Source organism: Cynocephalus volans, chromosome 4, assembly GCF_027409185.1.
Source record: "Cynocephalus volans isolate mCynVol1 chromosome 4, mCynVol1.pri, whole genome shotgun sequence".
In the NCBI taxonomy this organism is placed as follows: Eukaryota; Metazoa; Chordata; class Mammalia; order Dermoptera; family Cynocephalidae; genus Cynocephalus; species Cynocephalus volans.
Window position 1 is genome coordinate 130,309,836 of NC_084463.1, and position 12,092 is coordinate 130,321,927.

Consider the following 12,092-nt stretch of genomic DNA (forward strand, 5'->3'; position numbering starts at 1 on the left):
TAGAGAAAGAAACATGTAATTCTTTAGGAATAATAGATTATCATGTAGCAATGGAGCAGGCTCAAAAAAGTTTTAAATGTTATATGGGAAATCTTCAGGTTTTTAATACCAATTTTCCAAAAAGAAGGCAGGAAAAAAACTATTTAGCTACTACAGCACATGGTTTCTCTATCAAAGAGTGAGCGCAAAGTGAGCCCAAGAACACCATTTTGTCACCTCACATTTAGCACTCTGCCTGGACAGTGATCTTTTAAAAATTTAAAATTTCACCCCAGGAATTGTCACTATATTATTTTAATGGACTTGTTCTTTAGCTAAGGGTAAAAGTATATAAACTTCTTTTCTTCCCAAGTATAAAATTCTCTTTTATTTTGCAAAAGTTTATTATTCACATGCATTAAATTCATCACTTGAAAGCTGAAAACCCTGTCGATAACAAAGAAGCACAAGAAGTTTAATGCTAATCCAGGAACTACTACTTGAATAAATGACCTGAAAATCTGTGCACCAATGTGCTAAATTAGAGTTCAAAGAGCTCTTTCCTTCCTCCTCTCCCTTTATTAAGATACAATCTTCCCGTTTACAGGTACTCTCAAAGACACACAGCATGCATACTGATAAAGTCTGAATTTTGTACTTACAGCTTAAGAGGGCTTAACATGTATTTTAAAGAGCTGGAGAGGGAAGCAATTCTGTAAATCAAGATGTGAAGTTTGAAATCTATTGAAACATAATGGTAAACCAACCAAAACAGAACAGAAATGTTGCTCAACTATTATTGGGAAACAAATCCTTCAAATCTTATTATATAAATTTGGACTTCCAATTTGTTTCAATAACAACTATTATGTAATATTCTCCTGGGGTGAAATTCTAAATTCTTAAAAGATCACTGTAGGCAGAGTGTCAAATGTGAGGTGACAAAACAGTGCTCTTGGGCTCACTTTGTGCTCACTCCTTGATAGAGAAACCATGCACTGTAACGGCTAAGGATTGACTAGTCGGCAAGAGAAAAAACAATTAGAAACACCCTTTTCACACATATCCATGATCCTATTTACTTTCATTGAGAGATAAAAATTTACTTTTTATTGAGAGAGATTAACTTATGTAAATAATGACAAATAATTATGTTTTTTACTGAGCATAGATTCCCCAGTGTGAAAAATAAGTAAATTCAAACACAACTGGATTCAACATGAACCTGATAAAAATACCACAGCAAAAAGCTCTCAATGAGCTCATAGTTACTGTAACGACACAAGAGCTTTCAACTATTGTATTAAGCTTTCAACACATACAACTTTATAATTCAACTAATCATAGCATTCCATATATTGGGAAAGTATGACTTAGTTTCCTATCTACAATGTATAGCTTACTCTCAAAACAAATATATCAGTTTTTTTACTTTACTTGAGAGATTATTTAATAGTAATGTGACTGGCTTGATAAATCCTTGGAGAAATCTTCATATCTGCCTACAGATAACTACATTCAGCTATCGTTGGTATTCTAAAACAAATACTCAGAATCTGAGATGACCCAAAATGAAAGGAAGAAGATTACGCAGCCTTCAAGAAGAGAGGAAGAAATGGTTCTATCCTCACTGCCAGTTATCATTTAGATGGGATTAGGTTTAACTTAATCTTGTGGATTACAGTTTTTCACTTTGCCAGTTGAGAGATACTGTTAAAATGACTATTTCATTCAGGTTTTGTTCCCTGACACATATAAGGGTACTTCAAAAAGTTCATGGAAAGATTTGTATTATCTTTCAATTCTATTTTTCCATCAACTTTTTGAAGTACCCTCATTTTCTATACACTATAACATGCACACATTCACATATACTTACAAACTTGTATATGATTAATGTAGTATTTCTTTATTTGACAATATAATTTCCATTTTGAATTTTCAAGCTTCAGTAAATTTTATTTCTAAACTGAGATGATGACCAACTCTTCACAATTTTCACAATTTTGACACAGTTTTCTTGATTCAGTTAGAAGCAACATAAATTAGAACCCAGGATTTTGCAAAATTTTCTATCCAAGTGGCTATAAAGAGTGGCCTTTTCCGTGCTGAGATATCTGGCAGTATAGCCTAAAGTGATCTGTCAAAAATAAGACATTTCTTTGGAATATAATGCTTTATCTTAAATATTCAAAAAAATAAAATTTCCATTTTACTGTATTAAATATCTTTTAATTTTAACATAAAATTGTTCTAACAGATGGTTTTCATTTGATAATAAACCACATGTAGACAGTAAACACAAAGCATTTATTATCTATAATGCTGGTGATAGTGCTTAAATAATGTGGCCCACTATCCTTAGTTTTCTTCAGTTTGCAGAAACATGATCCTCCAGAACCTGATAATTTCCACAAAATCAAACTGTTGGTTACAGATTTCTATAACAATATTGTTCTTAAATGTCTTATTCTTAAGGACAACTTATAGCTTCAAGTATGATGTTTGATATTTACTTGTAATTCTTTGATTATAGTCACAACACCCACTAATAGACAATGCTAAACTTTCAAGCATGAACAGAATAAGTACAGTGAACTGCTCGACATGTTGAGGCACCATACAGGTAACCTGACATTTTGAATACTGAAAAATAGCAAGAAAATTCTTCAGTTTGCAGAGCCTAGAATAAATAGAAATGTCTACAACTGAGGGTTATGGAGTTAGATAATAAGTTTCTAAGAGGTACATTATAAGCCTTTTTTTTTTTTTCTTGAGGTGATAGTTAAGTTAAACTTTAAGGAGTCCAAAGAATAAATTAAAATACTAATCAAATATTTTTGACTATCAACATAGGATAGCATAGGTCACATGAACAATATAACTATTGCAAAAAGAAAAAAAGAATATCATCTTTTTATTCTTCCCTTCCAATTCTTTTAATAATTTCTCCCTGCTTTCACCACCTCAAAGTGATAGGAAAATGTCCCTGGAGACTGGAAAAGGGATAATATACCCATCTTTAAAACAAGGGGAAAATGATTTTGGTAATTAGACAGTTTCTTTTAACCTGGGAACATGCAATAACAAATTAAACAATCAATTAGTAACACTTAGAATCACATAGAATACTGGAAAACAACCAACATAGTATCTGAAGAGCCAAATATGCCAGATGAATTTAGTATCTTTTTATGATAGAATGACAGGTCATGTTATCAACTGAGAAGTGAACAGTGTAATCTCTTTCAATGTTGTAAGCCTTTTCATTCCATTCCCCAATTCGGTAGGATAAGAAAAAAAGGTATAGGAAAGAATTCAAAAATTGGCTTCAGTGCTACACCAGTGATTATTGGCACATTCCTCCCTTTTGAGAATCTGTTTCAGAACTGAGTCAAGGTCTTTACTGATGACTGACAGTCAGGAATCTTAGCCTCCTTTATGTATAACTCCATCACATCAGGTCTATAAGATCTCTGCAATTAAAAAATAAAATTTATTTCCTTAGTTTTCTTTCCAACTTGTTGACTTTTCTTTTCCCTAGGGATCTTAAATGACTTGCTGACTCAACTAAGTAGTGTTGCACTGGGACAAGATATAAACCTGGTTTAGGCAGAAATTTTCAGAGGGAAAGAGGGAACACTTTGTAAATGAATTAAAAAGATATTCTATGGCTACAGAGGGTAATTCGTGTGGCATTTAAAATATAAGTGCTGGAAACACTTGAAACTTGAAGAGTGTGAAGAATAGCTGTTATTTGGTTAGAGAAGAGAGATAATGTAAAGATGATAAATTTTGTGGAGTCAAGAGATGATGAACCCAATTTCCAAGGAGAAAAGTCCCTTTCACCAGAGCAGATGGCTGAGTACAAAAGGGGGTTTGAAACATGCCTATTCTGGAAAGAGGCTCCAGCGGGGAAAGAAAGTCAAACATCTGGCTTGCATTAGAGAATCAAGCGAGAGCCAACACTGCATTGAACTGAGCTGCCTATGGGTCCAGGAGAATTATTGTTCCTCATTATGTAATTAACATCCCTATTTTCCCAATCTCTGTTACTGTTTCAAATAATAATTTAGAAATCTTAAGAAGAAAAATGTTTAGTCATTGAATTATTGTTTGATCTTTTTTTTTTTTTTTTTTCGTCGTTTTCGTGACGGGCACTCAGCCCCTGAGTGCACCAGGCGTTCCTATATAGGATCCGAACCCGGGGGGGGGGGGGGGGGGGGGGAGCGTCGCTGCGCTCCCAGTGCCGCACTCTACTGAGTGCACCACGGGCTCGGCCCATTATTGCTTGATCTTAACTATCTTTCTAAGCCTAAATATCAGAGAAACAATCAGGGATGCTCCAGAGAATGAAGACAAATAATGCTCCTAAGGCATTATTTGTACTGGTGCATCAAGAAGGAAGTGGGGACAAGTAACTACTCCAACCTCTCTCCTCTATGCTCTCTCACACAAGGCAGTCATATTCTTCTTTCCCTCTTACCTTCGGACATTCCAGAATGTTTAGGGGAGGTACCTACATTATGAAAAAAGTTATGCCAGTTTTAACTGACTTCATTTCATAAAAAATAAAAAAGTAATAATAAGAACAGGAGAGATTATTTATATTTACCAAGACAATAGTGTAACCAATAACGTATTTATTTTAATAACAAGAAAATACAACTGAAGAAAATGGTCCTGTAGCTTCAGGAGATATGAAGGTAGTGCACTACAAAGCAAAGACCACTGGAACTAGGTCAAGAAGTTCTGGAGTTCTGGTCATAGTTTTGGCCCAGATCTGGGGTAAAGCCTAAACTCTCTCAGGTTCATTTTCCCCATATGTCTAAAAAATGGTGGTGGGGGGATGGGATTGATAGACGAGGGAACTCTAAAGTCCTTTTATCTCTAAAATTTTAGCCATTTAATAGAAGAGCTTTCTCAAATGGGAGCTGGGATAGTGTGACAGGAAATGCAAGAGATTTGGAGACAGCTGACTTGAGTGTAAATTTTGCCTCTGTCCCTTCCCAGTCTTATTCCTTATACATATGATAATGGTATTTGCCTTACTTACATCATAGCATTGCTATAAAGATCAAATGAGAAAATATATTTGAAAGTGCTTGCTAATTATAAAAGTTAGTCCACATTTTTGTATTTAGGTCTGCCTCCTGCACTGTCCAAGAAAGAATTTTTAGACTTGGTAAAATGTATTCCAGAGACTCTTTGTTATCAGAGAAGATGCAGTTATTTACAATTTACAATTTAGGAGTGTTTGTTTTTTCAGCTGTTGATTTGCTAACAGTGTCACGGTTGGAAGCCCAAGTTCCTATGAAATGATGTATAGATAGCTGTTGTCTGTCATAGAAAAAATATGTAAGTTTTCTAAACCAATTCTTCTAAAGGAAGAAGCGAGGACTTTGGCCAAAACTTAAGTAGCTCTGTCAGCTGGTGGTATGTTAGAAGTTGAAAGAGAAGCAAAGAAGAATTGGTTGGTCTGGAGAAAGGATCAACTTAAAGTCTAGACTAAAACTAAAATAAGGAGCACCAGCAGAAAGGAGTTAAGGGCACTGGGAATCACCGTTCTGATTCTATAAGGTGTGTTAGTTAGATCTATTTTATAGATAAAGGTGGTCCCTGTGGAGCAAAATCTTGGAAGGTTATCAGGCATAAAGAGTAAATAATACATTTGGAAAGCTTAGCCAGTAAAAAGATTATAAAATTGGGCTAGAGACTCAACCCTTTTACTGGTAATTTGCCTTTTCATTATGATACTTGACTTTTCCTTCAGTAAATATGTAATAAATTTCAGATGGCTGTCCTCAACTTTCCAGAACACAAAAAGTTCATTTGTGAAGGCCCTTTTAATTTCAGTACATATAAAATGGGAATACACAAAACTGAATATAAAATAAGGAGAATGGTTTCCAACCAGCTTGCAAAAAATCAATTTTATTGATTTATAATCATATTACCATATAGATTATGACTTTTTTTTCATACATAAAGAAGGATCCAAGATGCCATGCTTCTGTAAGGGATGGTATTGCACAGAGCAAACCACAGCAAAAAGGTCGAAAAGTCAGGAGTAAATCAAGACAAAGCCTCATTAGTGCAATGAAGTTCCACTCAATTATGTATTGATTAGCAACTAGTACCTATTGCTAGAGATATACCAAAATATAAACTAATTTACTTCAGTAAAATTGACCCAAATATATTTTTGATCATCTCAAATTCTTTAGGCTTGCCAACTCCCTGTACTGAACACTACTATCTAGTTTCTGGACCAACATTTCCTCCATGTCCACGATGGGAACCAAATAACAACAGCACTTGTATCCTGATGTCAGGTTTAGTTTCAACTACTGGAAACCAGAAACTGGGGAAACAGGATATATTGTGTGCTGAGACCAAAAAAACTGTTACAGAAAAACCTAGAAAAACCTCTTTCTACATCTGGTCATATTTTGTTATCTTACCTCTTTTTCACTTGCACGATTACCTGACTTTAACCCAAGACTAACATAAGAGTTATTTCTAAGTGTATCTTTCTCTGTATTGATGTGTCTGAGTATCATCTATATATGTGCATATATGTATATAATATATACATCAACAAATTCACTGATATCTCACTTTCTAAATTAGATTTTCAAAATCCTGAACTTAAGTACATATATGCATATTGTACCATGGAATAATTTTTCCTTTTCTTGTATTCAAATAAGAAAACTTATTTATGTTGTCCCAAATATAGATAGAAACTAAAAATCATTCATTTAATATTCATAGAGACTAACATTGCAGACCGGGATTTACACTTCAAAGATTTTTTTTTTAAAAAAACATAGTCTTTCAAATTAATATATCTGACTGCCTTTCTCTAATACTCCTGCTTCACCTGCAGCACATCAGACAAGGTAATAATTTATGATAATCATATGAAAATATACAATTAATATTCATCACCTCTCATTCCTCATCACTTTAGATGATCAGTAATGCAGAGCGAAAATGCTGTCAGATTTCTAATTGCTTTGTAATGGACTTGAAACAGGGAAATCATTAAAGGCAAACAATCTGTCATTTGTCTGTTACTTTATCTATCACACCAAAAAACTCATTAAAGAAATTGCTAATGAGCTACAAGACTATACTCAGGGTGCTTCTACAATAGATTAAAAAGTAATACTACAAATTGCTTAAAATATTTCTAAAATATGATATTTTTGTGGAAATTCATCAGAAAACATCTTCTCTTCAGTACATTTTTTGAGCTATGTGGGTTCATTTTTCTGGCATTTCATCCATTATTGCAGAAATCCTTTTAGCATATAAGACTTGTTTTTCATCAGTCTCTAAATAATTAAACTGAAAGATTGCAAGAAGAAACTAAAATGCTAAATACGTTTGTTACTAGTAAACTGACACAAGTTATGAAAAATAGTATTACAGTAACCCTGATGCTAAGTGAAGAATATATATATATATATATATATATATATATATATATATATATATTTTTTTTTTTTTGGTATTTTTCGTGACCGGCGCTCGCACCGGCCATTCCTATATGGGATCCGAACCCGCGGCGGGAGTGTCGCCGCGCTCCCAGCGCCGCACTCTCCCTAGTGCGCCATGGGCTCGGCCCAAGAATGTATTTTAAAATATGATTTTTACCCTTATATCTCTTGTGGATTTGAACAGTTGAAGTTGCAATGCTTTATTCATGTCAAATAATGCTATCATCATACAAAAATTATATTTGACTATTGAAACTGAGCATAATACCGTTAAACTCTACATAATAACATTAATTATTCTGAAATTTATGAAGATATTAACCAACACCAAATGTCTCATAATATTACTTCAAGTAATCCTAGGCGAGAAAACAAATCATTTCTTTAAATAACCACACCAAATTTTACATGTCTTTATCAATTTTACCTTTCTATATGAGGTACTTAGCATTTAATAAAACCTAAAATAATGATACTAATCTTGTTTTAAAACAAGGAGGCATATAAACAAACAAAAACCAGAAATTTTTTGTTGACTATATAGTGCAGTTGCATTTTATTTTAGAAAATATATATATATAAGTAAGAAAGATAACAATGCTACTAATTATGTTTTCCATTTTGCTGATGAATTAAATTATAAATTTAATTTCCTATAATAAAAGATGAGTCATTAATAAAGTCAAAACTCTTCTAAATATGTAGACCTATTCACATCTATTATAATATACACAAATAAAAACCCAAGTGCAATAACATGTTTAGCCAGGTGCCACGGGTAATATACACTAGTGAATGCCAAGCTAACTTCAGAAGGTTCCATAACACCCTGGAAGCATCTTCATTATACTCTCTAATTGACTTAAACAGACTTCATATCAACTGTTTAACACATTTTAACCCACAAATTAACACCCCTTGATCATTCAGATTAACCTTTCTTCTGTGAGTCAATTACATAACAAAAATAAAATAAACTTTTAAAAAAATTCAGGTTTAAAAAATTAAAAATTAAAATGGAGAGGGGAGAATACTTTAAAAAACAGTATATAAAGGTACTTCAAAAAACTCATGGAAAGATTTGTATTATCTTTTAATTATATTTTTCCAAGAAATTTTGAAGGACCCTCATAAATGCATATTCCCACTTAATTGAAAAAGATCACCATAAATTTCAGGGTAATTGGAAAGTGCACAGAAAAGCCAGAGTGGTCATAAGAACAAAGAGAAAAGGGTAAAAAAGGGAATGGAGAAAATAAGTTGGTATTTATTTTCTAAAGAGAAAAGACAATGGATTAAGTATAGTATCTTTAATAGGTTCGTGGAATGATTAAAACATCAGAGGTGAAGAAGATAGGAAAAGAGGAATAAAAATCCTAGATACGGTGAAGACCTTCATGAGATCTGAAGCAAGTTTGAAAGAACTCTGACACAACTGAAGTTAAATAAAAACAAAAAACAAAAAAGCACAGCAACAGGTGTGGTGCTGGTAAAAAGTATTTACCTCTTTGTCTCTCTCCTGCTTAGTGCATTGCCTTGTACAAATTCAGTGAATGTTTTTTGATGATGACTGCTGCTGAAATAAAGGAGAGAATAGACCAAGATAAGACAACTAATAGAGAGAAAAAATTTAAAACTGAAAACCATTTCTAAAAGATGAGGTAGGATTATTCATTAAATTCTGAATAGGATTTGAATATTTATAATCTGCCAAAAAAAGGAAAAAAGGAAGTTTCCCCAATTCTAGACATTCATCTCTCCATTCCTTCAAAGCATTATTTAAGACATAACACTTCCTGGACTATCTTGATTCAAATATGTCAATCATTCAAGTAATCTATTGTATTGGTGTGCCTACAACTTATTAATGTCACACCACCTGGTATTTCCCCCAACATAGCACTTCCTACAGTTACTTCAGTTGCTTATTTAAACGTCTGTCTATCCAAAAAAACTCTAAGCTTTTGAGAGGGCTACAGACAACCTGTCTTGGGTCTCTTCTGGGGGGTACATAGTAGACAATAGAATATTTGTTGATTGCAGGGATAAGTGAAGGAAGACTATATATATTTTATATCACCATTTTGATCTCATCACTAGCCATGTGGCTATTGAGCATTTGAAATGTGGCTAGTCCAAATTGAGATGTGCTGTGCAAGCAAAATACATACCAGTTTTTGAAGACTTAGTAGGAAAAAACAATGTAAAATATTTCATTAATAATTTTTATATTGATTAAATTTTGAAATAATATTTGGATATATTGGTTAAATATATTATTAAACTTAATTTCATCTGCTTCTTTTTATGTTTCTAATGTGGCTAATGTAAAATTTAAAATCACATATGTGGCCTACATTATATTTATACTGGACAGTACTACCCTAGAAAACAAAAAATGAGGAAAAGATCAATGAGCAGGGATTATTCTAAGAAGTTTATTCTGGTGTAAATAGACAAACAGCTAGGTTTAGATTGTGAAACAATTGATCTGGCTTTTCAATAAGCCAATCGCAAGAAAAGAAAAAGAGACAAGATAGTACTGAAGAAGTGGAACTGTTGTAGTTTAAAAGATATTTAAGAAACAGAACAACCAAATGCAGGGTATAAACTTTGTTTGGGTTTGATTCATGCAAACCAAACATAAAAAGACATTTTTGAAACTGGGGAAATGCAAATAAGGTCTACATATTGGATGACATCAATGAATTATTGATAATTTCAGGTGAATAATGACATCACAGAGATAAAAAAAAGTTGGTATGCTTTAGGGATGCAAACTAAAGTATGTAAAGATAAAATGACAAAACATCTGGGATTTGCTGGAAAAGTAAAGTGTTTCTTACTTTCCAAATCCAAATAAATAAATAAAAGGAATAAAAGAGATAACATGATAACCCAATGGAATAGCAAATCAAAATAAAGTGCTTTTATGTACAAACTGGAGTACCTGAGGATATCTATCTATACAAGGAAGGACCAAGCTGTGGAAAGGAAGAAGTTTGAGGGCTAGAGCAGTTCAAGGGGGCATCATTCTGACAGCACTGTGTAAAAAGGTATTTACAACAACACTTAATTTTGTTGCTTTAGGTTTTCCAAAGGGCCACACAGAAGGTATGCTAGAGCTATGACTAAAACCAGATCCAAAACATAAGACAGTTTTCACCTCCAGGTACAATGCAAGGAATGGAAGTCAGTGTAAAGTAAATAGCCCAGAGAAGAGGTAATAAAAGGGAACAAAGGAAAGGAAAGAAGAGAGAGAGAAGAAAGAAAAAGTAACAACAACAACAAAACCCCCAAAATGCCCATTTGGGGTGCCCCCTCACAGCTTCAAAGTTCATTCTGTTTTTCCCGTAAGCTTGAAAGACAGTATAGCTGTCCTGGGAATATGCAGACTTGTTAGGAGTCCTGGCTCTGGTGCTACCCAATTAGCTATTTGGCCTTGAGCTTTGGTTTGTTTCCTCACCACAAAGAGAGAATAATACCTGCCTTACTTGTCTCACTGGATGTAAGTGAAAGCGAAGCTAGATAGCAAATGTGAAAGAATTTTGAAATTTAAAAAAAAATTTTAAGTCAGTTGCTAATGTCTAAAATAAATTAGGCTGAACATCTTTTGCAGAAAAAATATTAAACTGGATCCTCCCTCCAAAAAAAACCGCTACTTGCCATAAGTTTCAGTTCTCTTCATTTTCGAATGACAACATTCTAAGGGAAGTACAGGGACGAGGGTGGGGTCAGAGCTCATCCTTCCCATACTCTCCCCTCCCCCCACCCACAGTACAAGCACCAACCAAAAGGATTGGGAGTAGCTCAGGGTAGGGTACGCGGAGGAAACTTTGAGGAAGGCGGGGAAAGCAGGGGATGGCGGGTGCGGGGAGGGTGCTCGCTGAGGTCGGGGAGAGAAGCGACAGTCGCGGAGCCTGACACGGGAGAGTTGGAAGAGAGGTGAGGGACGCCTTTCTCCACAACTCCGGCACTTACTGCTAGTAAGCTCCATGGAAGCGGTGACTGGTTACCATAGCGACCGCGTCGCGGTAGGCGGGGCAGCGCTTGGTCTTGGTGCCTCGGCCACTTCGGCTCGACTAGAAACGTGTGCACGTCAGAGCAGTGACTTCCGGCGGAAGGAGAGGCTGGTTCCGAGTTTTGACCAACTGTAGGCAAGGAGTGGGCGCTGGCGGCTTGTGAAGTTTGGTAAGTCGGCTATCACATGAATCTCAGAGAGGGCACCCGCCGGTGGCGGGGCGGGTGCAGCCGACTGTGAATACAGCGGATTCCCAGTCCCCATCTCTAGGAGGCTCCGGCTGTCTCGAGTGTGTAGCTGTGCGAAGAGGCTGCCTGGTTTCTGGGGTGGGTGGTGGGGTTTCCTCTGTAGCCTGGAGAGCTGGGGCGATCGTGAATGGACAGTTTCGGGGGCTCCTTCTTGGCAAGGTCTGAGCGCTTCTCCAGTAACGGGGGGTGGGGGGCTTTGGTTTCTCCCTGCCCTTGCTGACGTTATTTCGCATATTATTTTTCGCATATTTTGAAAATAACCTGAAAGAAAAGAAGTGAGCCGGAAAAATTCAGAGGGAATGCCCCTAAATTCATGTTAGTTCTTTGGTGTTCTGT

The 12,092-nt window shown here is 35.1% G+C and overlaps 2 protein-coding genes across 2 annotated transcripts in view; one reads left to right on the plus strand and one right to left on the minus strand.

Annotated features, from left to right (window-relative positions):
• Positions 1 to 9,018, minus strand: part of DCDC1 (doublecortin domain containing 1) — a 451,490-nt gene extending 442,472 nt beyond the window's left edge. Inside the window, exon 1 of the mRNA XM_063095688.1 lies at positions 8,992 to 9,018. The gene's annotated coding sequence lies outside the window, so the exon portion shown is untranslated. The remainder of the gene's footprint in view (positions 1 to 8,991) is intronic.
• A 2,591-nt stretch (positions 9,019 to 11,609) lies between these two features.
• DNAJC24 (DnaJ heat shock protein family (Hsp40) member C24) overlaps positions 11,610 to 12,092 on the plus strand; it is a 56,740-nt gene continuing 56,257 nt past the window's right edge. Inside the window, exon 1 of the mRNA XM_063094604.1 lies at positions 11,610 to 11,678. The gene's annotated coding sequence lies outside the window, so the exon portion shown is untranslated. The remainder of the gene's footprint in view (positions 11,679 to 12,092) is intronic.